Below are 26,834 nucleotides of genomic sequence, written 5' to 3'. Positions count from 1 at the left end.
GAAGCATTGGGACTGGTTTGATGAGAATGATGTAGAAACTGAATGTCTGATTGAGGTAAAAAGGAAAGCCTTCAGGGCCTGGCAAAGTGACATGAACTGCACAACGAAGAGAGAAGTGCATGCCAAGGCCAATGCGGAAGTCCAATGCAAAACAAGGACTCTGAAAAATCAATGGTTGACTGAGAGGTACGAGAGCTCCAGCATCTCTCAGATATCAACAATACGAGAGGTTTCTTCAATGCCACCACTGCTGCTTAAGGACCAAGAAACCATGGAATTAGGCCCCTGATATCAAAGGATGGCACCCAACTCTTGAAAGACCATGAAGCCATTGCTTCTCACCAGACGAAGCACTTTTATGAGACCTAAGCCGCCCCTCTACCGTAGTCCCAGAAGCCCTTGACTGACCTTGCAATACTTTTGACCCTGAATGAGGTCCAAGCTGCCATCAAAGTGATAAAGAGTAACAAGGCAACTGGACTAGACGGAATCCCTGCCGAAGTCTTCAAAGAAGGCAGGACAGAGCTCCATAAACAACTCCATTTCCTGATTCTCAAAATCTGAAATAGGGAACAGATACCATGAGAGTTCAGAGACACACTGATCATCAGTCTCTTCAAAAAGGGTGACAAACTGGACTGTGGAAATTATCATGGCATCTCTGTCCTGGCAACGGCAGGGAAAATCTTAACTCAAATCCTTGCCAATCAACTCCTGCCACACTCAGAAGAAATTCTTCCACAGTCCCATTGTGGCTTCCAACTATTCCATGGAACAGTGAACATAATATTCTCCGCTCGACAACTGCAAGAAAAATATCATGAACAAAATCAAGCCTTATACATGAGTTTCATTGACCTGACCGAGGCGTTTGATTCAATCAATCGTAGTGCCTTGTGAACCATCCTCTCAAAGATTGGTTGCCCCAAAAAATGTCAGCATCCTGAGGCTGCTTCACAACAACATCACGGCCACACTGCTGAGTAATAACGTATCCTGAAGCAACCCCTCTGAGGTCAAAACAGGAGTCAAACAAGGCTGTGTCATTGCCCCAGCGCTATTCTGCATCTTCATTGCCATGACCCTCCAACTCATTGATGGCAAACTTCCAGATGGTGTGAAGACTATCTATAGAACAAATGGGAAGCTTTTCTCACTCAGGAGACTAAACGCCAAAAGCAAGACCTCCACAACTTCGATCATGGAGCTCCAGTATGCAGATGATAATATGGTTGCTACTCTTTCCCCTGTAGCTCTTCAGACCATCTTAAGCGCCTTCGCTGAATCGTACGAGAATCATGGCCTCACACCGAACATCAAAAAGACCAAGGTGCTCCATCAATCCTTGCTGACGAGACAATCTCATGTACCATCTATTAAAGTCAACAGAGAACTGCTGGAAAACATGGAGCATTTCCCATACCTTGGAAGTCATCTCTCCACCAAAGTCGACATTGACACAGAAATCCGTCAACACCTGAACTGTGCAAGCTCTGCTTTTGCCCACCTGAGATGAAGGGTCTTTGAGAACCAGGACATCAGTGCCAAGACAAAGCTCCTTGTGTACCGCGCAGTGGTTGTTCCAGCACTGCTGTACGCATGTGAAACCTGGACAACATATAAGCATCACTTGAAGGTACTTCAACAATATCATCAACACTGCCTCAGGAGAATCCTAAATATCCCCTGGGAGCACAGGCACACAAACACTAGCATCCTGGAAGAGTCAAACATGACCAGCATTGAAGCTATCATCATCATCTACCAACAACTTCGCTACACTGGTCACGTGGTCTGGATGCCTGATCAGCACCTCCCAAAACAGATTCTGTTTTCTGAGCTGAAGGAAGGACGGAGGAGCATTGTGGGCCAGAGGAAGTGATTTAAGGACATGTGAAAGGCAAACATGAAAAAAGTGCGGCATCAGTGTCAACACTTGGGAGAACTTTGCCCAGGACCATCCCCAATGGAGATCGGTAATCCATGAGGGGGTGTTGCAATTTGAGAGGTCCCGTAGCAGTGCAGACGAGGAGAGGAGAAAAGAGCGGCAAAAAGTACCCTGCGTCCCTCCAGTAGCCACCAGCACTTGCCTCTTCTGCGATAAGACTTGCGGCTCCAGAATTGGGCTGGTCAGCCATCAATGGATCCACAAATACGAGGGTGACAGAAAGGCATGCTACTCATTTTCAAGTGACCACTGAGGAGGATGTTTGATAATGCCAGAGTCACAGAGTTGCTGACATAGTCTGTGCCTTGGTACTCAGGCAATCTTCTAGATTCTCTGGGCCCTGGTCATTGAGTGTCTTAGTGAAAATAATTTAGACCATTCAGTATTCTACAGGAAGCTAGCCCAGACAGTGGGGGACAGGTGTGATATGTGTGCAGTAGCTAGTGTTGTTGAGAAGATGATCTGCAGTGTTCTGTGCTAGTTGGCATTTCCTCGCATGGAAAGGAAGCCTGCAGTCTACACACAGCTTCAGATGGGAGGTGACAAAGGCATGAATAATTGAGACCATGTTATCTGCCAGGACAGGATGGAGTCTTCACCCATATGCTGCTAGGTGAGAGCTTAGCATCAATGAGGAATCCAGGAGCAGTACTATATTATGAACTAACTAATTGTGGATGTGAAGCTTCAACCAAAAGCAACTCCATAATGGCAGTAAGCTCTTCAAAATGCTTCCACCCACCAGCATCAGCTCTGTCTTGCTCAGATTCAGCTTCAAGCAGCAGTTCAATAGCCATTCGCTGATCTTGTGCAAGCACTGGGCCCTCTTTGTGGTAATGGTGTGGTTGAATGTGGTGACAGATAGGCAGAGCTGTGTTATCTATATGTTGCAGGAACTTGAATCCATGTGGGTCTGTCCAGTTCACCTAAGGGCTGCATGTTTATAGAACAGAACCAAAGAGAGACATGACCTTGTGGGATTCTATAGCGAGGGAAGCAGTTTGCCATCCCTATTCATTTGGGCTGTGTCTACACTGGCATGAATTTCCAGAACTGCTTAAAACGGAATACCATTCCATTTTAAGTTTTTCCGGAAAAGGAGCGTCTACATTGGCAGGCTGCTTTTCCGGAAAAGCCCTTTTTCCGGAAAAGCATCTGTGGCCAATGTAGACGCGCTTTTCCGGAAAAGAGCTCCAATCGTCATTTTCGTGATCGGGGCTTTTTTCCGGAAAAGACTACTGGGCTGTCTGCACTGGCCCTTTTCCGGAACAGTGTTCCGGAATAAGGACTTATGCCCGAGCGGGAGCAGCGTAGCTTTTCCGGAATAGTGGCTGATTTTGTACAGTAGAGCGTCGTTGCTTTTCCAGAAATTCAAGGGCCAGTGTAGACAGCTCGCAGCTTATTCCGGAAAAGCGGCTGATTTTCCGGAATAAGTGACCCAATGTAGACACAGCCTTGGTGTATTCTTACACTGAAATGGCTTAAGCCCTTCCTGGATCAGCCTGAACTACCACACTCCCAGGCAATGTTCCCTCTGATCTTTTCTATCCACATGCAGATAATTTTTATATGCACCGAGGCATGTACAGCTGTGCACTACCAGTAGAAACACTGGCTACCTGCTGTGGGTGCTCTGCTTATCAGCTGGATGGCATTTGAATCTCTCCTGAGTGGCCACACAAGTGCACAGCTTACAGGAACACTGCTCCCAGGCAAGACAGGAATATTTCATGGTAACCAACATAAAATGCTGCAGACTGATTTTCCATGGGTCAGAGGCCCGACCCAAAAAGGGTTCCCCATCCCTGCCTTAAGCCTAGCCTTTTCCTAGCATCTCTGTGAGCTTGTGCAGGAGAAAGAGATTGGATAGCGAACAAACATTAGGCTGGCCAGCATCAGTATATCAAGGGGAGGATTCTGCAGTGTTGGTTTGGAGAATTGTGTGTTTGAAAAAGAAAGGGAAGATCTGAATGAGGTATTGGCTGTTTTAGTCAGGTGTTGCACTGACGGCTTGTAACTGTCACAAGTCAGCAACTCATGGGTCAGGTTTGATTCCACATCAGGTAATGCAATGTATCCTCAGGTCAGATTGGGGAAACTGAAGGAGGAGTCCCACAGGAACCTTAATCTTTTTTATGGGAGGAGAAGTCCTGAAAGAAGGGGCAGCTACTCACCTGGTGCAGTAACGTCTGTTCTTCGAGATGTGTGTCCCCGGGGGTGCTCCACTGAAGGTGTTGGGCTTGTCCCGGCACTGCAGGTTGGAGATTTTTCACCAGCAGTAGCTCCGCCAGACCGCGCATGTGCGTTTGCTGCCTCGCGCTATTTGTGCCTTTTTGTGGAGCGCGGTCCGGCTCTGCCAGTTCCTCTTAAGCCGGGAGCATCTGAAAGCGATAAAGACACTAGCTCCAAAGCAGGGAGGAGGGCGGGTCGTAGAGCACCCCCGGGGACACACATCTTGAAGAACAGACATTACGGCACCAGGTGAGTAACTTCCTCTTCTTTGTTGAGTAGTGTCCCCATGGGTGCTCTATTGATGGTGAGTGGATATCAGTGGTCCTGTGCTAGTGATGTGCTTCCAACTCATGGCCTCATTGCTGTGGATAGGACTGCCTGGGCCACTGCAGAATCGTTTCTCAGTATATTCGCAAGGGTGTAATGCCTGGCGAAGGTCAGGGTAGAGGACCAGGTTGCTGCACGGCATATGTCTTGTAATGGTATGCCCTTAAGAAAGGCTGTGGAGGTCGCCATTGCTCTAGCGGAATGGGCCCTCGGTCTGTGCGGTAACATTCTATTGCGCAAGGAATAGCATCGCGTGATGCAAGATACAATAAGGTTAGAAAGGCGCTGCATGGAGAGCTGTTGGCCTTTTGAACGTTCCGCTATGGATAACAGAAGATGCTGTGATTTTTGGAAGACGCGTGTTCTTTCAAGGTAAAATGCAAGCGCTCGTCTGATGTCCAGCATATGTAAGTGGGTTTCTTCCACGGTGGAATGCGGTTTCGGATAGAAAGTTGGGAGGCTTATGGGTTCATTTATATGAAAGACCAAGTTCACCTTCGGTAAAAAGGTGGGGAGGACGCGGAGCATTACTCTGTGCTCAGTGAATAATGTGTATGGAGGATCCACAGAAAGTGCTGCTAGCTCACCCACCCTTTGTGCCGAGGTTATGGCAAGCAAGAACTCCACCTTTATACTGAGCGTGTGGAGATCACATGTCACGAGTGGCTTGAAAGGGGGGGGCGAGTCAAAGTGTCCAGGACCAGACCTAGGTCTTACGGCTCCAGAAGAACCCTGTGAGGAGGTATAGGTTTCCCAAGACCCTTTAAAAATCTTTTGGTTAATGGGTGAGCGAATATTGAGTGGTTGTCGATGGGCAGTTGAAAGGCCGAGATTGCCTCCAAGTGGATCTTGAGGGAAGATATCGCCAGGCTTGCCATCTTTAGCTGTAGAATATAATCAAGTATTTGCTGAATAGGCAGCGAAAGAGGATTGAGGCCCCTCACTGAACACCATGACTGGAACTGATGCCAGTTGTGAAGATAAGTCGTTCGTGTGGTGTGGCGTCTGCTGTGTATGAAAACATGCTTTACAGCCTGGGAACAAATCATTTCCAAACTTTGGAGCCAACTAGGAGCCATGCGGTGAGGTGCAGGTGATGGATATGTGAGTGGATTACTGTACCCCGCTGTTGAGACAGTAAATTGTATAGATTCAGTAGTTCTAGTAGTTGTGACATGGACATTCATGATAGCAGCGGTAGCCACATCTGTCGGGGCCAAAATGGCACTATCAATATCGCTGTGGCACTGTCCATCGCTATTTTCTCCAGTACTCTCGGGATCAGTGGAAGCGGAGGAAAGACGTACAGCAGATGGTGATGACTTCAGTCAAGTAGAAAAGCATCCTCTTGGGAAGCTGCACCGATGCTGACCCGTGAGCAATAATGATGACACTTCTTGTTGCGGTGGGTGGTGAAGAGGTTTGTACTGGGGTATCTCCAATGTTGGAAGAGGTCATAGGCGACCTCGTTGTGCAGTTCCCATTCGTGTTGTGGGAGGAATTGTCTGCTGAGGATATCGGCAATGATGTTGTCCTTGCCGGGGAGGTACATCGTGGTAAGGGTGATCCCGTATCAGATAGCTCAGTTCCACAACTGGATGGATTTTGCGCAGAGGGATCGAGACCGAGCATTGCCTTGCCGGTTGATATAATAAACAGTGCATATGTTGTCCGTGAGGACCTGTACTGTGAGACCGCAGATTATGTGTAGAAATTATTTGCATGCGTTGAATACCGCTCGTAATTCGAGGAAGTTTATATGCTGTAGGGACTCCTGAGGTATCCACAGACCCTGGGCCCAATGATTTTGTAAGTGGGCTCTCCAGCCAAGTAAGGATGCATCTGTGGTGATTTGCATGGTGGGCTTCAGGCCATGGAAGGGAACACCCATTAGCATGTTTCTGGGATTGTTCCACCACATTAGTGAGTCCCTGACATGTTTTAGGATGGAGACTGCCTTGTGCTTGCTCTGGACACCTGGCGCAGACACTGTGAGTACCCAATGTTGAAGGCACCGTAGATGGAGTCTCGCGTAAGGCACTACGTAAGTGGTGGCAGCCATGTGCCCCATCAGCTGTAGGCAGGTAAGTATAGGGGTTTTGGGAGCAACCAATAAGGTATGAACAAGATCTTGGATGGTATGAAACCTGTTTAGGGGGTAAGTATGCTCTTGCAGTTATTGAATCCAGCCTCCCACCAATGAATTCCAGGGACTGATGTGGTGTTAGGGAAGATTTTGCGAGATTGACTATAAGCCCCAGGACTTCAAATGCTGCCTTTGTTGTGCTGACCACCGATGTAGCCTCCTCCAAGATGGGAGCCTTTAGTAGACAATCTTCTAAATAAGGGAATATTGTGATGTCGAGATGTCGAAGGTAGGCAGCCACGACCACCAGGGTCTTTGAAAATACTCTTTGCACCATTGAGAGCCTGAAAGGTAACACTCTGTATTAGTAGTGCTCTGTGCCCACTATGAATCGGAGGAACCGCCTGTGGTCTGGGTGTATTGTTACATGAAAGTAGGCATCCTGCAAGTTGAGGGACGTGAACGAATCCCCTTTGTTGAGAGCTGGGATGATTGATGCTAACATGACCATTTTGAATTTGTGTTTTCGAAGGTGGCGGTTAAGCCGGCACAGGTCCAGGATAGGCCACCAGCCTCCTGACTTCTTTTGAGTGAGGAAGTACTGAGAATAGAAACATTTCCTGGAATTGATCTGGTACCCTCTCCATTGTCCTGATGGTAAGGAAGGATGAGACCTCTTGTTGCAGAAGAGGCTCGTGAGAGGGGTCCCTGAAGAGGGACAGGGAAGGTGGGGCGGGAGGGGTCAGTGTAGTGAAAGGGATAGTGTAGCCCGATGTGACTATTTTTCGGACCCATTGATCAGTGGTTATGGTGAACCAATGCAGGTGATATGGCCTCAACCAGTGATGGAATAATTTCTTTGCATTGTGTGGTACCTCTGTTAACGGGATGGTGCACAGTCCCTCAACTGATGCATCAAACCTGCTGCTGGCCGTGTTGTTAATTGGGCACCTTGTTGGACTGCTGGCGACGTTTTTGTGGGCGTTGTCTCTGTCTTGGCTGTTCATATGGCCTGAAGCATAAGAGAACGGTCTCTGTTTTTTGTAGGGCGTGTATCTTCATCGATACGGCAGCATGTACATTCCCAACATTCTCAAGGTAGTGCGAGAGTCCTTGCCTGAGTGGAAGACCTGATCCGTATTTTGGGCGAAAAGCAACTCACGGTCGAAAGGTACGTCCTCTACCTTCGATTGTAGGTCTTTCGGAACTGCTGCTAACTGAAGCCAGGATGCGCGGCGCATGACCACTGATGTGGCTGTGTCAGCGATGTCAAGGGTGATCTGCAGCGCCGTACGAGCTGCTGCGTAGCCCTCTTGAACTACTGTTTTTAGGATGTGTCTCTTGGTGTCTGGTAAATGCTCTAATAGAGCGACTAGTTTTGTATAATTGTCGAAAACGTGGTTAGCAAGAAGAGCCGTGTAATTAGCCATACTTAACGTTGAGGTGGCAGACGAATACCCTTTTCTGCCCAAAATGTTCAGGCATTTGGTTTCCCTATCATTGGCGGCGTTTTTGCACTGTGGTATTTTTTATCTCTGTTGTGCAGTGTCCATAACGAGGGAACTAGGTTGGTGGTGCGTAAACAAAAACTCCATCCCCTTAGAAGAAACGAAATACTTTTTATCTGACCATTTGTTAGTCGGTAGGGTGGAGATTGGAGTTTGCCAGATGTTGTTAGCGATTTTCAGTACGACCTCATTGAAGGGAAGTGCTAGCTTGGATTTCTGGGACGGCTGTAGGTTCCTTAGCAGGCAATGTTACTTTTGTTCCATGTCTGTGGTTTGCACCTCCTGAGACTGAGCGACTCTTTTAAAAAGCTCCTGGAATTGCTCATAGTCGTCTGTTGGAGAAGAGTCCCCTGTGAAAACTGCGTCATTGGGTGAAGATGACTGGTTGGTGGGAGAGTCTGAGTGCTGTTGTTTGTGATCCGAAGGCTTGTTGTCATCCTGCTCCTGGTGGCTACGGACTGAGGGCACATCACCTGTGGGCGTTGGTGGTACCGTGTGTGAAGGCGAGGTGTCCTGAGCAGGATGCTGCGGAGACACTGGACGCCTATAGCGAGGTGATCTCGAACTAGGGTATTCTCCGCTGTGCGAGTATGGGCGCTCACGATAATAGTGGCTGTAGTGCTGCCTGTGATGGTATGTGCCGGGGAATACCTCGGAGAATACCTGCTTGCACTTCCATAACGGTGGGAGTACACCGAAGGTGGTGGAGATCTCAGTGACGTTGACCTCACAGTGTAGTGAGATGGCGACCGGGAATAGTGGGCATGATAATATCATCGGGGAGATGGGGAATGACGTGGTGATCTGTGGTAGTATTCCCTGGATGAAACATAGTGTGATGCACGGTCCTGGCTCCCGGAGCGAGAAGAAGGCAAAGGAGGCTGGATCCAGGCTAGGGGAGGGTGTGCGAATGCGTCTGGACTTTCATTGTGCCTTTGTAGGTACTGGGGAGAGGAGCACAGGAAGCTGTTTGCAGAGGGCTGGCCAGTGCAGAGACATCATAGCCCGGTTCCGTTATATTGCTGGGTTGTGTCGGTGCCGTCGATGCCGCTGGTAACAGTGCCGGTGCTGTTGGCCCAATGTGTGCTGCTGCCGGAGGGGTCGGTGCTGAGACCGTTGGTACGGTCTTAGTGTGAGTCCTTGGGGCTGTTGCTGGTGCTGCCTCTGACCGCGGCACTGTATGGGATGTCGGTGGTGGGTCATTGGATAGGGCTAGGCTTGGAGCTGATGTGCTACGGCCCTTGTTTGTTTTGTCGACATCTTGACTCGGTGGCATACCCAAGGTGCCAGGTCTGTCTCCCACATTCACTCGTCTGGTAGGTGTGGAGGTCCTCTTATCCGAGGCAGTGGAGATAGGGCGAGGTTTGTGTGCCATAGGTGTCTTGTTAGCCAATGAGGCCGTGGTTGGTGGCTGTAAAGCTTCATTGACTCGCCTGGCTCGTGCGGTTAACTTAGTGCAGTGGGTGAACTTTTGAGGGATATGACCCTCTCTGCGGCACTTAATGCAGTGCGAATGTCCATCTGATGTGGTAGGGCTTTTTTTTTTTTTTTTTTGAGGTAGGGCTAATCTATTGAAGGACGTATAACTGGAAACAGGAACAAACAAAAATTCTTTTTTTTAAATTAGAAACTGAACTATAAGAACTATAATTAACTAGAACAGCTACTAACAACAACTAGACTAAACGAATGAACTAATTATTTCTGTTTTCCTTTTCTCCTCAAAGCGGAGAAGGAGCTCGTCCTGACTCCATCTGCAGCTGTGGACGGTTAGGAGGAACTGTCAGGGTCGAACTGCACTCCAGAAAAGGGCGCGAATGGCGCAAGACAGCACGCACGCATGCGTAGTCCGACGGGGCTACTGCTGGTGAAAAATCTCCAACCTGTGGTGCCGGGACGAGCCCAACACCTTCAGTGGAGCACCCACGGGGACACTACTCGATAAAGAACATCATCATTTCTCACTGAAGAGACCACTGATACGGGTAGCAGAGGATATGGGGCTCAAATCCCCAAGATGTATAGTGTCTACATGGAAGAAAATCCAATTAAGATTTAAACTCTGGGAGGCGTCCAAGGGGGCATATACAGCTCTTTCATTGACCTGGGTTCCTCCTCACTGGGAGCTGCAGCAGAATGGGATTGCACCAGCTTATCTTGTATCCCAGGTTACAATACTGAGCTCATTCCCATGGGTTCTACAGATCAGGTGATGGCACAAGCCTGTCCTTAAAAAGAAATTCCTTCAGAGCTAACGGCTCATGGGCACAATGCTGAGGGATCAACTATTTCAGAGGAGATGTTGGAGGAACCAATGCAATGGAGCCAAAAGGAGAGTATCTGGGGTTCATTAGCACTGACAGTTCCAAATCAACCAGCATCTCCTCCCACACTGCCTTCAAAGAGTGTTGACTTCTAGTGCTTAGGGGACACACATCTGATGGTTAATGGATAACTAGGTCAAGCTGCCTGGATCAGAAGAAGCTTTGTTTTGAGGTGAATCTTGTGCTCCACAGAAGCAGACTGCATTGGGGTCCGTCTGGATCAGACAACAGATTTCTGCGGAACACCATTTTGCTGAACTTAGTGGCCTCTGGAAGCTGCTAGAACTGTAGGAGATGATTTCTTCAGCTTCATTTTGAAGAACTCTGATCTTGAGTTGGAACAACTTCCTTCGATGGTTCGAGAAGTGTTTATATCAGGACTGGGATTTTGGATCAGACTCTGGAACTGATGGAGGCTCAGCAGCCACATGGTTTGTATGTGGCTATTTTAGGAGAAGCCACCCAGATTCACATTTTACTACTGTCTCTTGCAGGAGCACATTCCAGAGTGGAGTTTTATGGTCATCTTTGGCAAGGCCTTGCAGGCATCACAGGCCTATGCTAAATGCCTTTCTCTGAGAAAGGAGAACCAAAAGGTACTTTTCATGCCCAGCTTTAGGAGGAAACATAGTGAGGCTAAGAGGACACTTCTTAAACCCTATTTTCCGACACAACTCCACCATCTTAGGCAAGGCCTGAGATGAAAAAAACAACAACAAAAATTGATGAGAACTAGGAAAAAAATCAAACTAAGACTCAAGTTTACACTACGTCTATTCACTATTTACAACTATTATATGGACACAAAAAGGGAGAGAAAGAGAAGTTGGTTCTGTGACTGTCCCAGCAGGTGGACAGAGAAACTGCCAGAGAGCACAGAGTATTTATACATGAGGGTATGAAATGAAGGCCACTTGGGATATGTGCACACACTCTTTAACAGCCAACTACTATCCAAATTGCTTCTTTGGCCACATAGGGTGTGTCTACACTGTAAAATTGCATAGCTTATTTTGAGTTAATTTCAAAATAGTTTATTTCATAATTTGGTGCTGTCTATACAGTGCGAATTTCAAAATAAACCACTATTCTGAAATGGCCCTTAATCCTCATGGAACAAGGTTTACAGAGACGTCAGAATAGGGAGCCCATTATATTTTGAAATAATGGGCTTGTTTCAAAGACATGGAATAGCTATTTCAGGATACTGGAACTATCCCATAATAGCACCGCAGTATAGACAAACTCATAGTTAGACATAGGATACCTATACGGGGGCTCTGTGGAGGCTGTGTTACAAAAGAAAAGTACACTTTCAATTTTTTTTGTCCATCAACAGAAAGAAAAGCAAATCCTTAACTCAGTATTAATAAGTAAGGGGAAAGAAAAGCTTATAGAATACTTAGGTAAATTATATGGCTACATCTACACTACAGAGTTTTTTCAGAAAAACTGTGTTTTTTTCCGAAAAAACTTCACTTACGTCCACACTGCAATCGAGTTCTTTAAAAAAAAAAATCAAAAGAACAGAGGGGTTTTTCTATTGGTAAACTTCTTTCTACGAGGAAGTAGCAATGGCAGTAGCAATGCTGAGAAGCATCTGGGAGTTATGGTGGACTGGACTGGGTTACCTGGGGTGGGGGCTATGGAATCCGTGTCATTAGAGAATTTTAAGAGCAGTTTCCACAAGCATCTCACTGGAGTGGTACTTAGTCCTGCCTTTGTGCAGGAAATGGACTAACGTAAATGCCGCCAACCCTATATGCCCATTCCTCAAAGTGGTTTTGAACATAGTTAATTTCTCTACACTAAATGGTATATATCTCAGCATTGCAATTTTATGAGGCAGGAATGATCAAGAGTGAATACCCAAAAGTGAGAGATGTTATTTAAAACAAAAATGTTTGCAGGAGGGCACTGGAGTAAGGGTAGGAAAAACTCTATGTGCCACATTCTGCTTGAAACTGTACAATGCTCAGAAACTTCAGAGGGATAGTCAAGTTAGTAATTGGAAAAATTTAAGAAACAATGAATAGTCTTGCAGCACCTTAGAGACTAACAAAACATATAGATGGCATCATAAGCTTTCGTGGGCACAACCCACTTCTTCAGGTGAATGGAATTTACTTAAAGGTCCAGTTTCTAAATAAATAGGGGATGGAGTAGAGGGAGAGAAGGAAAAAGAAGAAGCAAAAAGGGGGAAAGAAATAGTCAATTAGAGTGTCCATGCTACATGAAGCTGATAGTACTTTCTCTAACTGTTCTTAAGTACCCATTATTTGGTTTTTTATGTCATTGGGATGTGGAATGTAGTGGGCCATTCAGCCAATGTCTTTGTTCATAACTCAGGGTATGTCTACACTACAAAGTTAATTCGAATTAACGGATGTTAGTTCGAATTAACTTTGATAGGCGCTACACTAGCGCTCTGCTAGTTCGAACTTAATTCGAACTAGCGGAGCGCTTAGTTCGAACTAGGTAAACCTCATTCTACGAGGACTAAGCCTAGTTCGAACTTACTAGTTCGAATTAAGGGGTGTGTAGCCCCTTAATTCGAACTAGTGGGAGGCTAGCCCACCCCAGCTTTCCCTGGTGGCCACTCTGGCCAACACCAGGGAAACTCGTCTGCTCCCCTCCCAGCCCCGGACCCCTTAAAGGGGCACGGGCTGGCTACGATGCCCGTGCCAGGTGCAAGCCTGCCAGCACCCAGCCCGCAGACCCTGCACCTGGCACGGCTCGAGCCAGCACTCCCCCTCTTCCCAGGACCAGGCTGGCGGCTCCTGGGAGCTGGCCCGGGACTGCAAGAGGCAGGCACCCGCCTGGTCTAGTGCAGACATCGTGGACCTCGTCCACGACCTCCGCACTAGGTACAGGAAAGTGGCCGTCTAAGGCAGGAGAGCTGCCAGCCTGGCCACCCAGGAGCAGGTGTGCATGAAAATCAAAATCAGGCCCCGACCCTGAGCCCTGAGCTTACAATGGCCATACTGGGTCAGACCAAAGGTCCATCTAGCCCAGTAGCCTGTCTGCCGACAGCGGCCAACCCTAGGGACCCTGGAGGGGATGGACCGAAGACAGTGACCAAGCCATTTGTCTCGTGCCATCCCTCTCCAGCCTTCCACAAACTTTGGGCAGGGACACCACTCCTACCCCCTGGCTAATACTACTCCATGGACCCAACCTCCATCACTTTATCTCACTTCTCTTTAAACTCTGTTCTAGTTCTAGCCTTCACAGCCTCCTGCAGCAAGGAGTTCCACAGGTTGACTCTTTGCTTTGTGAAGAACAACTTTCTGTTACTAGTTTGAAGCCTGCTACCCATTCCTTTCCTTTGGTGTCCTCTAGTCCTTCTATTATGGGAACTAATGAAGAACTTTTCTTGATGCACCCTCTCCACCCCACTCATACTTTTATAGACCTCTATCCTATCCCCCCTCAGTCTCCTCTTTTCTAAACTGAAAAGTCCCAGTCTCTTTAGCCTCTCTTCATATGGGACCTCTTCCAAACCTCTGATCATTTTAGTTGCCCTCCCCTCTCCCACTTCCTTTTCCCAGTCTCCCCCTGTTTTGTTCAATAAAGAGAGATTCTATTTTTGACCACACGTTTTCTTTATTTTGTACATCAGGAAGGGGGGCTAGGGAAGGGTAAGTGGAAGGAGGTGAGGGAGGAATGGGGTACGAGCCCACGATGGGGAGGACTGGGCTGGCTCTGCGGGCTTCTGGGGGTGGAAGCTCTACTGCAGCCCCCCAATTGCACCCTCTCCCCAGATGGCAGCCTGCGGCAAGTGCAGCCGGTCTGATGGCCGAGTGCTGTGATGTGCCCAGTGTTGGCACTCAGTGCACTCCAAGACAGGACTGCTTTGCAAGCGGGGCACCCCTGAGAACTGTCTGTCTGGGGTGGGGGTCGGGACCCTTTAAGCACAGCCCTCGGCTAGCCTGAGGCAGCAGCTCCATGCTCTAAGTCCTCATCTGATGCCCTGCCGGCACTGCTTCCGGCCATCCTTAACCCTGGTTCAGGGTCCACTTAATGTGGACATGCTAGTTCGAATTAGCAAAACGCTAATTCGAACTAGTTTTTTAGTCTTGATCCGTTAGTTCAAATTAGCGCTGTAGTGTAGACATACCCTCAGTGATAGAAATCAAACTTGTAAATGCAGTTAAACTTTAAGGCTTCCCTGTGAAGCTGGTTTTTTAAATAGGTCTGAAACAATTCAGTGACTTTGAGATCCATTAAATGAGTGCCCAGGCAAGTTAAAATGTTCCCCAACAGATTTCTGTGTGTTGCCTTTTCAGATATCTGATTTGTGTCTATTCATTCTTTCTTGTAGAGACTGTTCAGTATGGCCAATATACATGGCAGAGGGGCATTGCTGGCATTTGATGGCAAGCGTCTGATGTGGTGGTTTATATGGTTAGGTCCAGTGATGATATCTGTTGTATATCTGATGTGTGGACAGAGTTGGCACCGGGGCTGATTGCAGAGATGGGTTCCTGGATGATTATGATGGATGTGTGCTGCGTGGTTACTGGAAAGAATTTGTTTTAGGTTAGAGGCCTGTCTCCTGAGGCCTGTGAGAGTGAGGGGTCATTTTCTAGGATAGGTTGTAGATTGTTGATACTGCATTGAAGGGGTTTAAGTAGTGGACTGTAGGTGAGGACAGGTGTCCTGTTTGTTTTCTTTTCTGAAACTGTCTTGAAGTAGCTGATGTCTGGGTACATGTCTGGCTCTTTCGATCAGTTTTTTCACTTCTCCGGGTAGGTATTTCAGTTTTAAGAACGCTCTATATAGATCCTGTAAGTGTTTGTCTCTGTCCATGGGATTGGAGCAAATCCATTGTATCTTAGGGCTTGGCTGTATGCAACAGATTGAGAAATGTGTCTTGGATGGAAGCTAGAGGCATATAGGGAAGTGTAACGGTTGGTAGATTTCCGGTATAAGTTGGTGGAAATATGTCCATCATGTAATTGTACTGTCGTGTGACGGAAGTGGATCTCTCGTATGGACTGGTCCAGGCTGATGTTGATGGTGGACTGGAAGTTGTTGAAATCCCTGTGAAATTCTTCAAGGGTCTCTTTTCTGTGGGTCCATATGATGAAGATGTCGTCAATGTGATGTAAGTAGAGTAAAGGTGCTAGGGGGCAAGAGGAAACATTATTCAAGGTCAGCCATAAAGATGTTAGCAAATTGTGGGGCCATTCGGGTGCCCATGGCTGTGCCGCTGACTTGAAGATACAAATTGTCTCGAAATTGGAAATAGTTGTGGGTGAAGACAAAGTCGCAGAGTTCTGTAACCAGGCGCACAGCGGTGTCATCAAGGATGGTGTTCCTGACAGCCTGTAATTCATCTTCATGTGAAATGCTGGTGTTCAAATAGACCTTTGACAGAACCATCAGGAATATATGTTATGTGGGTTAAATATCCAGAAAGGCTGAGCCTATTTTTCCTTTTAGCAGGTAGAGATATGAGTAGAGGCAAAACTATCAAAAACACCAGGGTGACGTGGGAGTTTAAGGTCCAATTTCAAAAGTGACTTAGGCTCCTTGGAGCTAAGTCTCACTGAAAGCCAATGGCACTGTGGCCAAGTGCATAAATCACTTTTGAAAATGGTTCTTAAGCTCCTATGCTCTTGAAAATTTTATCCTACATCAGATTTGTACCCACATTCTGAGATGTGTGCCTGCAGCTGAATTCCAGGTAGCCAGTTTGGATATGCAAGCAGAATCTTCAAAAAGGAGGCTTTTCTGCTGAAATGCTGGCTCAGTATATATGTTTAACCCAGCACCACTGCTGCAGAAACACTGAATTGCTTGCCATCAGGAGTATGTCTAGTTCAAGCTGGAAGAATGTTTTAGTGCAGAAAGCATAACCAGAGCTAATTAGTTAGTATTTGTAAAGCACTTTAAAGATGAAACATTTTACTTAACATAGATCAGAAATAGTGAGTCCTCCTCAGGCTACAGCCAGAAAAAAATAGAAATTTCTCTTGGTTAATATTTTACCCAACATCCCTGCCACAGCTGGCTTTTTACCTACATGGATAGCTCTTAAAAGTGCAACAGTCTGAAGTCAAAGCTGTTGAAATTCTGTCTAGTATGGGACAGTAAAAGATAACATTTCAGACCAGACAGCTGAGCCAATAAGAGCAAGAAAGAGGATTATGGTAAAAGTGGCTCTTTAGTTTTCTATATCTAAGTTCAAATATTGCAAAAGAAAAGTTATTTAAGTTCCAAGCATCTCCTGTTCGTTTGCTTTTTTACACGATACATGCTAAAGCATAATGCCAAACTTAGCTGCTCCTGTCCCACCCAGCTGCCAGTGTGGGGTTATAGACTTCGCTGCACTTTAGAGATCTTTAGCTACCATATTCATTTATTTGGCTGATTAATTAATTTGATTTCCTTGTGTTCCCTTAGCCTAAAATCAGTGGCAACTTCTTCTCTCAGATGTAAAAAACAAGTTCTAAATGTGTTTTAGCTCAGGGACCTTCAAGCAGTACAGAGAATGGCCAGAAAGAGTTGATGGCCACAGCCAGGAACCTCTTGCACAAACCATACATAAATTATGTACCTTACCCTATGATTTAATATCTGAATTAATTCTCTTCCTTCAAACCCTTCTTTTTCCCACCCCACCACCAAAACCCTTTTATTATAACATACTATTTTATTGAAATTCTAGGCTTTTCAAGATGCTCCGTTTTCATAACTTATTCTTTGCTTCAGGTCAAGACATGTCTTGCTAAGGCTCTCTCGTCTTACACAAAGCAAAAGAAAATTATTTTCTAGCCAGCAAAAGAAATAAAGACGCACAAAACTGTGCAATCAAATACCAGCCATAATTTAAGTTTCTGAGTTCATGCAATTTTGTATGATTCACGCAGCCTTAATACTCAAATAAATCTAAACTCACTAAAGGCTCACAGACTTCCTGTAGCCAGACCTCCCTCCCTCCCCGTAACATCCATCTTTGCTTGCTTGAAAGCATGCAGGGCACACAGAGCAATAAAACAGCATGATCTTTGAAAGCCTTGAAGCAGGAGGCTCAGATATGCTGGCTCACCCAGTGACCCTGGACAACTGTAAGCAGAGATAAGAGGGTGGTCAAACTAATCGCTGACCAAGAGGCTGCCGAGGAGTGCCCTTGACTGAAACCCATGTTGATACGATCACACACTCGTCCGGGGGGGGGGAGGGGAATCTCCCGCCCAGCAAAGAATGTCCAGTACTCCTAATTTAGCTCTCTCTCTCTCTCTTACAAGTGTAAATTATTTGAAACTCCCTTGTAAGAACTGGCGCCACAAAACGGACCAGTACAATTTGGCATCTTAGATAAGAAAGAGGATACGGGCCCCTACGGGTATAAAGATGGGTCCAGCAGCACACTCACTCTGAGCATCAATCTACCATCTATCTGCTGGTTGGGTTAGGTGTTTGTCCTCCCGAGGTTCCATGGGGACGTCCACCTCGTATTCGTCTTTCCGAGGAATTGAGAGACCGACCCTAGCAAATATAGATCTTTAAATGGTTACAAAGGAAAAAGGAGGATAGAAAATAATGGTACCAAGTGACAGCTTAATCTTTAAAGAGCTCTAACACTATGTATATACTTAAACAAAGGACACATACAGGTACAATTTTTTTTTGTATCCTTTGGTATATATGGTTGTGACTACTTTCTTCCACTATTTGATCTGAGGAAGTGGGTCTGGCCCACGAAAGCTCATCATCTAATAAACCATCTTGTTAGTCTTTAAAGTGCTATATTGTCCTGCATTTTGCTCCAGTGAAGGAGCTTCCACAACCTCTTGAGGCAGACAGGTATGTCTACACTACCACCCTAGTCTGAACTAGGGTGGTTAATGTAGTCATACGAACTTGCAAATGAAGCCCGGGATTTGAATTTCCCGGGCTTCATTTGCATGTTGCCGGGCGCCGCCATTTTTAAATGTCCGCTAGTTCGGACTCTGTGCCCGCGGCTACACGCGGCACAAACTAGATAGTTCGGACTAGGCTTCCTATTCCGAACTATCTGTACACTTCGTTCCACTAGGAAGCCTAGTCCAAACTATCTAGTTTGTGCCGCGTGTAGCCGCGGGCACGGAGTCCGCACTAGTGGACATTTAAAAATGGCGGCGCCCGGCAACATGCAAATGAAGCCCGGGAAATTCAAATCCCGGGCTTCATTTGCAAGTTCGTATGACTACATTAACCACCCTAGTTCGAACTAGGGTGGTAGTGTAGACATACCCCCAGTTCCATGGCTTACTATCCTCACAGTTAGAAAGACATGACCCCATGTCTTTTTCAGAATCACCACTTCCTTGGTAGAATCGCCCATACTGTAAGTCTGATCTGCATGCTTTGTTCACAAATGTTTACATTAACATTTGGATCTTAAAACACATTTTGTCTGTCCACAGCCAGCTTACCACACCAGCCAGATCACTCTGCATCAGTGACATCTTGTATTCATAATTGCTTTACATGAAGAATTTCCTTTTGCTTTGCTTTTGGTACCAGACCTAAGTCCAGACATATTAAAACGCTGAGCCCTTTTCACGTGGATACCTTTTACTTACAAGGTGTCACATACAAAATGTCATAATCCTGCCAGCCTTTTCCAAACGTATCCTCTGTCCGCCTGTTTGTGGGTTTTCAGGCAGGCTGATGAGGTGCTATGTCAGGAATCAGTGAAGGTTTCCCACAACCATTTGTAAGGTTGAGTCAGGTCAAGCCAATCTCTTGAATGAGTCCACCCAGTTTCTTTGAAGGCCCATCAGTGTTAATCCCCTCCCTACCTATCATCTCTCATTTGCTATCAAGCTGTCAAAGCTCGCCTCTGGCTGGACTATGGATGGCACAAACAACAAACCCACTCCCATGATGCCTCACTCCCTTGAGAGGTGCTGCCTATAAACATCTGCAAAGCTACTTCATTGTTCACCTTCAAATCTCTCTGCAAAACTCTCTGTGGTGATACTTATAAAATCCTGAAGGCTAGCCTGTTGCTGTGCAGAGACATCTGCCCATCATGACCAATACTGTTTCATTGTTTACTTGTTCTCCTTTACCTGTTCTCTTTTGTCTTATACTTAGATTGTGAGGTCTGGGAGACAGGGATGTTATCCTCATTCCACCAAGTTTTTGTTTCTCATCAGATCTTATCTGTATTTTATCATCTTCCATCCTCTCCTCCTTACTAGGACATAGCAAATCTCTCTTAATAGACTCTCCCCTAAAGGACAGCTCTGTCCTTCTCACATGCTTCTCTGCACCTGTTGGCTTTCTCCCAGCCCATAGTTTAAAAACTGTTTTACGAACTTTTTATTTTTAAGTGTCAACAATCTGGTTCCATTTTGGTTTAGGTGGAGCCCTTCTTCTCTGTATAGGTTCCTTCTTCCCCCAAAAGTTTTCCCAATTCCTAATAAATCTAAACTAATCCTCCCTACACTATTGTCTCATCCACACATTGAGATAGTTATTCACCTTGGTGCAGTAACTGTCGTTCTTCGAGATGTGTGTCCCTATGGGTGCTCCACTGTAGGTGCTGGGCTCATTCCGGCACCACAGATTGGAGACTTTTCCATAGCAGTATTCATCCAGACCGCACGTGCGCAGAAGGCGTCTTGTGGCGTTTGCGCTCTTTTGCACACACGCGGTCCGGCTCCTGCCAGTTCCTTGAACCCACCTTGGAATCTGAAAGACATAAGAAGAGACTCCAAAGCAGGGAGGAGGGCAGGTAGTAGAGCACCCATGGGGATACACATCTCGAAGAACAACAGATACTGCACCAAGGTGAAGCAAAATACAGGACTATGTAGCACTTTAAAGACTAACAAGATGGTTTATTAGATGATGAGCTTTCGTGGGCCAGACCCACTTCCTCAGATCAAATAGTGGAAGAAAATAGTCACAACCATATATACCAAAGGATACAATTTAAAAAAATGAGCACATATGAAAAGGACAAATCAAATTTCAGAACAGAAGGGGAATGGGGGGGGGGGGGAGGTGAATGTCTGTCGGCTAATGATATTAGTGATAATTGGGGAAGCTATCTTTGTAATGGGTAAGCTAACTGGATCCTTTGTTTAGACTCAGATGTAAAGTGTCGAATTTTAGCATGAATGACAGTTCAGAGGATTCCCTTTCAAGTGCAGAGTTAAAGGGTCTTTGTAGCAGGATGCAGGTAGTTAAGTCGTTGAGACAGTGTCCTTTCTGGTTGAAATGGCAAGAAACTGTTTTTTCTTTGTGATCCTGTCTGATATCTGTTTTGTGGGCATTGATCCTTTGGCGAAGTGTCTGAGACGTTTGTCCAATGTACATAGCAGACGGACACTTTCGGCACATGATAGCATAAATTATATTTCTGGATGCGCAGGAATATGTGTTCTTGATCTTATAACTCACTTGGTTAAGTCCAATAATGGTATCAGCAGAATGAATATGTGGACAAAGCTGGCAACGGGGTTTGTTGCAAGGGAAGGTACCAGGGTTAGTATTAGTGTGGTATGTCCTGTGGTTATTGGTAAGAATCATCTTGAGGTTAGGTGGTTGTCTATAGGAGACTATGGGTCTGTCTCCCAGAGCCTCTTGGAGTTTGGTATCCTGTTCCAGTATAGGCTGTAGTTTATTGATAATGTTTTGGACAGGTTTAAGTTGGGGGTTGTAGGTGATGACAAGTGGTCCAGGCTGAGGTTGATGGTGGGGTATAGGTTGTTGAAATCTCTATGGAATGTCTCCAGTATTTCTTGGCCATGCGTCCAGATCATAAAGATGTCATCGATGTAGTGTAAGCAGAGAAGGGGTAAAAGGGGACGGGAGTTGAGGAAACGTTGTTCTAGGTCAGCCATAAAGATGTTGGCATACTGTGGGGCCATGCGTATACCCATGGCTGTGCCGCTGATCTGGAGGTATAAGTTGCACTCAAACTGGAAATAATTGTAGGTGAGAACAAAGTTACTTAAGTCTGCTATCAGGTTGGCAGTGGTGTCCTCTGGGATAGTATTTCTAATTGCTTGTAATCCGTCTTCATGTGGGATGTTGGTGTATAGAGCTTCTACATCCATGGTGGCAAGGATGGTGTTATTGGGGAGGTTATCGATGTTTTGTAGTTTCCTTAGGAAGTCAGTAGTGTCTCGGAGACAGCTGGGGGTGTTGGTAGCGAAGGGTTTGAGAAGAGAGTCTACATAGCTGGATAGACCAGTAGTGAGCGTGCCAATACCAGAGATGATGGGACATCCGGGGTGTCCAGGTTTATGGATCTTGGGAAGCAGATAGAACAATCCTGGTCGGGGGTCAGAAGGTGTTTCTGTGTGGATTTGTTCCCGAGTAGCTGCGGGGAGGCTTTTAAGGAGACAGTGTAGTTTCTTTTGGTATTCCGAGGTGGGATCAGAGGAGAGAAGTTTGTAAAATGTGGTGTTCGAGAGTTGTCTGGTTGCCTCCTGGTTATAGTCAGCCTTATTCATAATAACCACTGCATCCCCTTTGTCAGCTGGTTTGATTATAATATCCAGGTTGTTTTTGAGACTCTGGATGGCATGGTGTTCAGCGCGGCTGAGATTGTGTGCTGCTTGTTGTCATTTGTGAATAATGTCAGTCTGTGTGTTGTTGCGGAAGCTTTGTATATAGAAATCCAGATTGTAATTCCGACCGTCAGGGGGAGTCCATATAGAATTATTTTTCCTTTGGTGTTGATAGGGGGGATCTGGTAGGTCAAATTGGTGTTTATTGGTGGTTTGGAAATATTCTCGGAGGCGGAGGCGGCGAAAAAAAGCCTAAGGTCACCACAAAATTGTATCCAGTTTGTGGGGGACGTGGGGCAGAAAGAGAGACCCCAGGACAAGACGGACTCTTCTGCTGGATTGAGTTTGTAGCTGGAGAGGTTAACAATATTATCCGGTGGGTTGAGGTAGTTGCTGTTATAGCCTGTGGTATGAAGCAGGTTAGAAAGTTTATTGTCTATTCTAACCTACTATATACAAAGCTTCCGCAACAACGCACAACTCTTGTGAAGTTAGCTCTAGGTGGCAATGGAAGAGGTACACATTGCGCAGAATAACATTCAGCTATACATGAAGTTATGATTTTTGACACACATTGAGATATTGGCTCGCCTTTAGATCGCTCAGCAAGTTTAGACTATCAGTAGATCTGTCTCTATAAAAAGCAGGTGCCCTACAGACATCTGGGATGTGGAACGATGCTTCACATAGTGAGGTGTGTGGTTTAGGATAAAAAGATGGTAAGATAATTGGCTCATTGACATGGAATTCTGAGCAGATTTTGGGAATGAAGGCTGAATGGTGTCTCAAAACTACCCCATCCTTGTTAAAGATCGTATATGGGGACACTGCCATGAGAACTGATATCTCTCTGACCCTGCAAGCCGATGTGATGGTGAAAAGAAAGACCACCTTCATAGTCATTATTTGTAAGGAAATTGTAGCCAGTGGTTCAAACGGTGGTGCGGTTAAGGCCCCAAGTACTATGTCCAGGTTCCATGGTGGGGGGGACAGGTTTTCTAGGAGGATTTCACTTTGTAAGGTCTTTGATGAACCTTTTGGTAGTGGGATGGGCAAACACTGAAGTGTTATTGATGGATTGTCTGAAGGCCAGCGATTGCTGTGAGGTGCACTTTTAGAGAAGATAAAGCCAAACCTGTCTGTTTCAGGTGCAGGATACAGTCGAGGACGAGATGGAGAGGGATTGAATGATGTTCTGTATCATGTACGGAACACCAGGAGGCAAACCTGCGCTATTTGGAAAGGTAAGTGTTTCGGGTGTTCTGCCTACTACTGTGGATCAGTATGTCCTTGACTTGTGTGGAGCAGAGGTCTTTGGATGCATTTAGCCAATTAGGAGCTATGCTGTGAGTTGTAGGGTGTGCACTTGGGGATGAAGCAAGAACCTCTGGTTCTGGGTGAGGAAGTCTGGGAGAAACCAATGTTGGCATGCCCATAAGGGTGTCACTAATATCATGCTGGCTTTGTCCACCTTGACCTTTTCCAGGACTTTGGCCATGAGGACTGTGGGAGGAAAGGCATCCAGGAGAGGCCCGTTCCAATTGAGTAGGAGTGCGTCGCCCAAGGATCCCTGACCTACTCCTGTTCTGGAGCAGTAATAGCGGCACTTCTTGTTGCGATAGGTCGCAAAGAAGTCTATGAGGGGTGTCCCCCACCATCAGAAGAGGAGATGAAGGACTCTGTCATGGAGCTCCCATTCATGATCCGGTATGAAGGGCCTGCTCAGGAAATCTGCAGCAAGGTTGTTGACTCCGGGTAAGTAAGATGCCACAAGTGTGATGTTGTTTTGAATGCACCAATTCCAAAGTCGAATTGCTTCTACACATAGGCTGCATCTAGACTGGCATGATTTTGTGCAAAAGCGATTGCTTTTGCGCAAAATCTTGCCACCTGTCTACACTGGCCGCGAGTATTTGCGCAAGAACACTGACTTTGTAATGTACAAAATCAGTGGTTCTTGCGCAAAAACTCTGATGCTCCCGCTCAGGGATAAGCCCTCTTGTGCAAGTATTCTTGTGCAAGATGGCCAATGTAGACAGCCACGTTAATTTCTTGCGCAAGAGAGCCTGATGGCCAAAAAGGGCTATCGGAGCTTTCTTGCGCAAGAGAGCGTCTACACTGGCACGGATGCTTTTGCACGAAAGCAAATCTTTTGCACAAAGGCACATGCCAGTATAGACGCTCTCTTGCGCAAATACTTTTAACGGAAAAAATTTTCCGTTAAAAGTATTTGCGCAAAATCATGCCAGTCTAGACGCAGCCATAGGGAGCTAGAACGTGCTCCACCTTGATGACTGATATAGTACATCACCGCGATGTTGTCTGTGAGAATCTTGACTGACATATTGTGAATATGGTTGTGGAAGTGCCTGCATGCGTTGAAGACCACTCTGAGTTCCAGGTTTATATGGAACGAAGTCTCCTGAGGCAACCATCGACCCTGGACCGACATGGTGCCCATGTGCACGCCCCAACTTATGAGGGAGGCATCTGTGGTGATATGGCATGAGGGCTGTTGTTGAAGAAAGGGGACACCAGCAAGAAGATTTTTGTGGTCTGTCCACCACTTGAGGAAATGCAGGACCAAAGTCAGAGGTGTCACTGATCTGTGAGCATTGTGCTTTGTGTGGTTGTACACAGATGCTAGCCAGTGTTGTAGGCTGTGGAAATGCAGCCTGGCATGATGGACTGCATATATTGTAGCCACCATATGCCCCATGTGTTTTAGGCAAGCTATTATCTGTACGGTAGGGCTGTATCATATAATGTCTATCAAGTTCCGAACAGCTTGGAACCTTTGAAGGGGCAAATAGACCTTGCCATAGTGGCGTCTAATCGGGCGCCAATAAATGCCAGCTCCTGAGTAGGGTGGAATGTTGACTTGTGTTCGTTAACTAATAGCCCCTGGAAATCGAAAGTCCATTGTGGTGATATCTACCATAATAGATGTCTCAGTTGATCAATGGCCCTTTAGCAGGCAGTCATGAGGTAGGGAAATATAGTTACTCCTTCTCGACGTAGATGCACCGCAACTACTGCCAGGGTTTTTGAAAATACTGTGAGGGCAGTGGACAGACTGAAGGGCAAGTCCCAGTACTGGAAATGGTCTATGTCAACTGTAAACCGAAGGACTCTCCTGTGTGCAGGATGAATCGTGATATAAAAATACGCATCTTGAAGGTCAAGAGCAGCAAACCAGTTGTTGTGATCTAGTGCAGGTATTACAGAGGCAAGAGTCACCATTTTAAATTGTTGTTTTTGGAGATATCTGTTTAATTTCCAGAGATCAAGTATTGGTCTCCCTCCACCTATTTTCTTTTGTGTGAGGAAATAGTGGGAGTAAAACCCTCTCCCTTAGAACTCATCTAGAACTCTTTCCATTGCACCTATGGAGGGTAAATGGTTGACCTTGTTGTGCAGCAAGTTCTCGTGAGAAGGGTCCCTGAAGAAGGACGGGGTAGGTGGGGTGGTGGAGGGGATGGAGAGAAAGGGTATTGTGTAGCAGGACTGAATTATCTCAAGACTCACTTGTCGGTGATGACAGCAGCCCATTGCTAGTAAAAGGGCTGCAGACGATGGTAGAATAAGTGGGTGCTACGGTGCATGTTCCTAGTGTGTGTGACTGTTTGCATGCTCTCGACCGAGGAGTCAAATGTGCTGCTTGTTGACAGGTTGAGATTGTGTGCAATTATTTTGGTTACGGCATCTCTGAGGTCTTTGTCGGGTGTGGTATTGATCAAAGCCCCGTTGTTGATGTTGCCAATGTTGGCTATTATAAGAATAATCATAACGCCTCCAATAAGGGGTATAATGACGCCTCCAGTACGAGGGAGTGTACATCCCCAAGGTGTGTAAGGTCGTGTGTGAGTCTTTACTTGAATGAAGCATGCTATCTGTCTTCTCTGTGATAAGTCCTCCACTCTATTTTGCAGGTCTCTGAGGACTCCTGCTGATTGAAGATAAGAAACCCGTCTCATCACCACTGCAGTAGCCATCAACCGAGCTGCTGTGTCCGCTACATCCATGGCTATTTGGAGCCCTACTCTGGCGGAAGTGTACCCCTCTTGTACGATGGACTTCAATATGGGCCTCTTTGATTCAGGGAGGTAGTCTAAGACCGATGTTAGCTTGGTATAATTATTGAAATTATGATTTGATAAATGTGTGACGTAATTTGCTATCCTAAGCAGGAGCGTTGCAGACGTGTACACTTTCCTGCCAAATAAATCCAGCCTCTTATTATCTCTGTCAATGGTGGAGTTTTTGTAGTGCAGTGTTTTTTATCTTTGTTGAGCAGCATCAACCACCAGGGAGTTGGACTGGGGATGGGTGAATAAAAATTCCATCCCCTTAAGCAGCACAAAGTACTTCTTGTCCATTTTCTTACTGGTGGGCAGGGCAGATGCAGGGGTTTGCCAAATTTCATCTGCTACTTCAAGTATAGCTTCATCCAAGGTAATGGCTATCTTGGAGCTTTGTGTTGGCTGGAGATTCTTGAGAAGATGGTGTTGTTTCTCCTATATCTCTGCTAACTGCACTTCCTGGCTGACCGCCACCATCTTGAAAAGTTCTTGAAATTGTTTGAGGTTGTCAGGAGGTGAGATGTTTCCCGGAATAACGGCCTCATCAGATGAAGTGGAGGATTGGTCCATTGGGGAGATGTCAGATGGATGTTCCTCTATATCAGAAGACTTCCCCTCCTCTGGTTCCAAACTGTTGCAGCTGTGGTGATGCAGGTTATTGGACTGGAGTGGGGGGGGGGGGAGGAGAGCTGGAGCCGGTGAATGCCTGGATGAGGTAAGTGGTGACAGTGATGGTCATAGTAACAGTATACTCTGTGAAGGGGTGACCGTCTTTCAAGGTGCAAGTGCCTGTAGTGTTCCCAAT

At 46.3% G+C, this 26,834-nt stretch overlaps 1 protein-coding gene and 1 long non-coding RNA gene across 3 annotated transcripts in view; one reads left to right on the top strand and one right to left on the bottom strand.

Moving 5' to 3' along the window:
• The window catches only part of CCDC57 (coiled-coil domain containing 57), a 173,555-nt gene that overhangs the window by 26,411 nt on the left and 120,310 nt on the right, over positions 1 to 26,834 (bottom strand). The gene's annotated exons all lie outside the window — the stretch shown is intronic.
• LOC106732978 (uncharacterized) lies at positions 5,933 to 26,174 on the top strand. The gene is made up of 6 exons (XR_012896943.2): positions 5,933 to 7,250; positions 7,641 to 7,764; positions 9,829 to 10,856; positions 23,096 to 23,191; positions 23,434 to 23,702; positions 25,880 to 26,174. It is a non-coding gene; the product is annotated as an uncharacterized LOC106732978 (long non-coding RNA).

Source organism: Pelodiscus sinensis, chromosome 20 (genome assembly GCF_052426305.1).
Source record: "Pelodiscus sinensis isolate ZL-2025 chromosome 20, ASM5242630v1, whole genome shotgun sequence".
Classification (NCBI taxonomy): Eukaryota; Metazoa; Chordata; order Testudines; family Trionychidae; genus Pelodiscus; species Pelodiscus sinensis.
The sequence above is the reverse complement of the archived record's forward strand: the minus strand, read 5'-3'. Positions and strand labels throughout refer to the sequence as shown.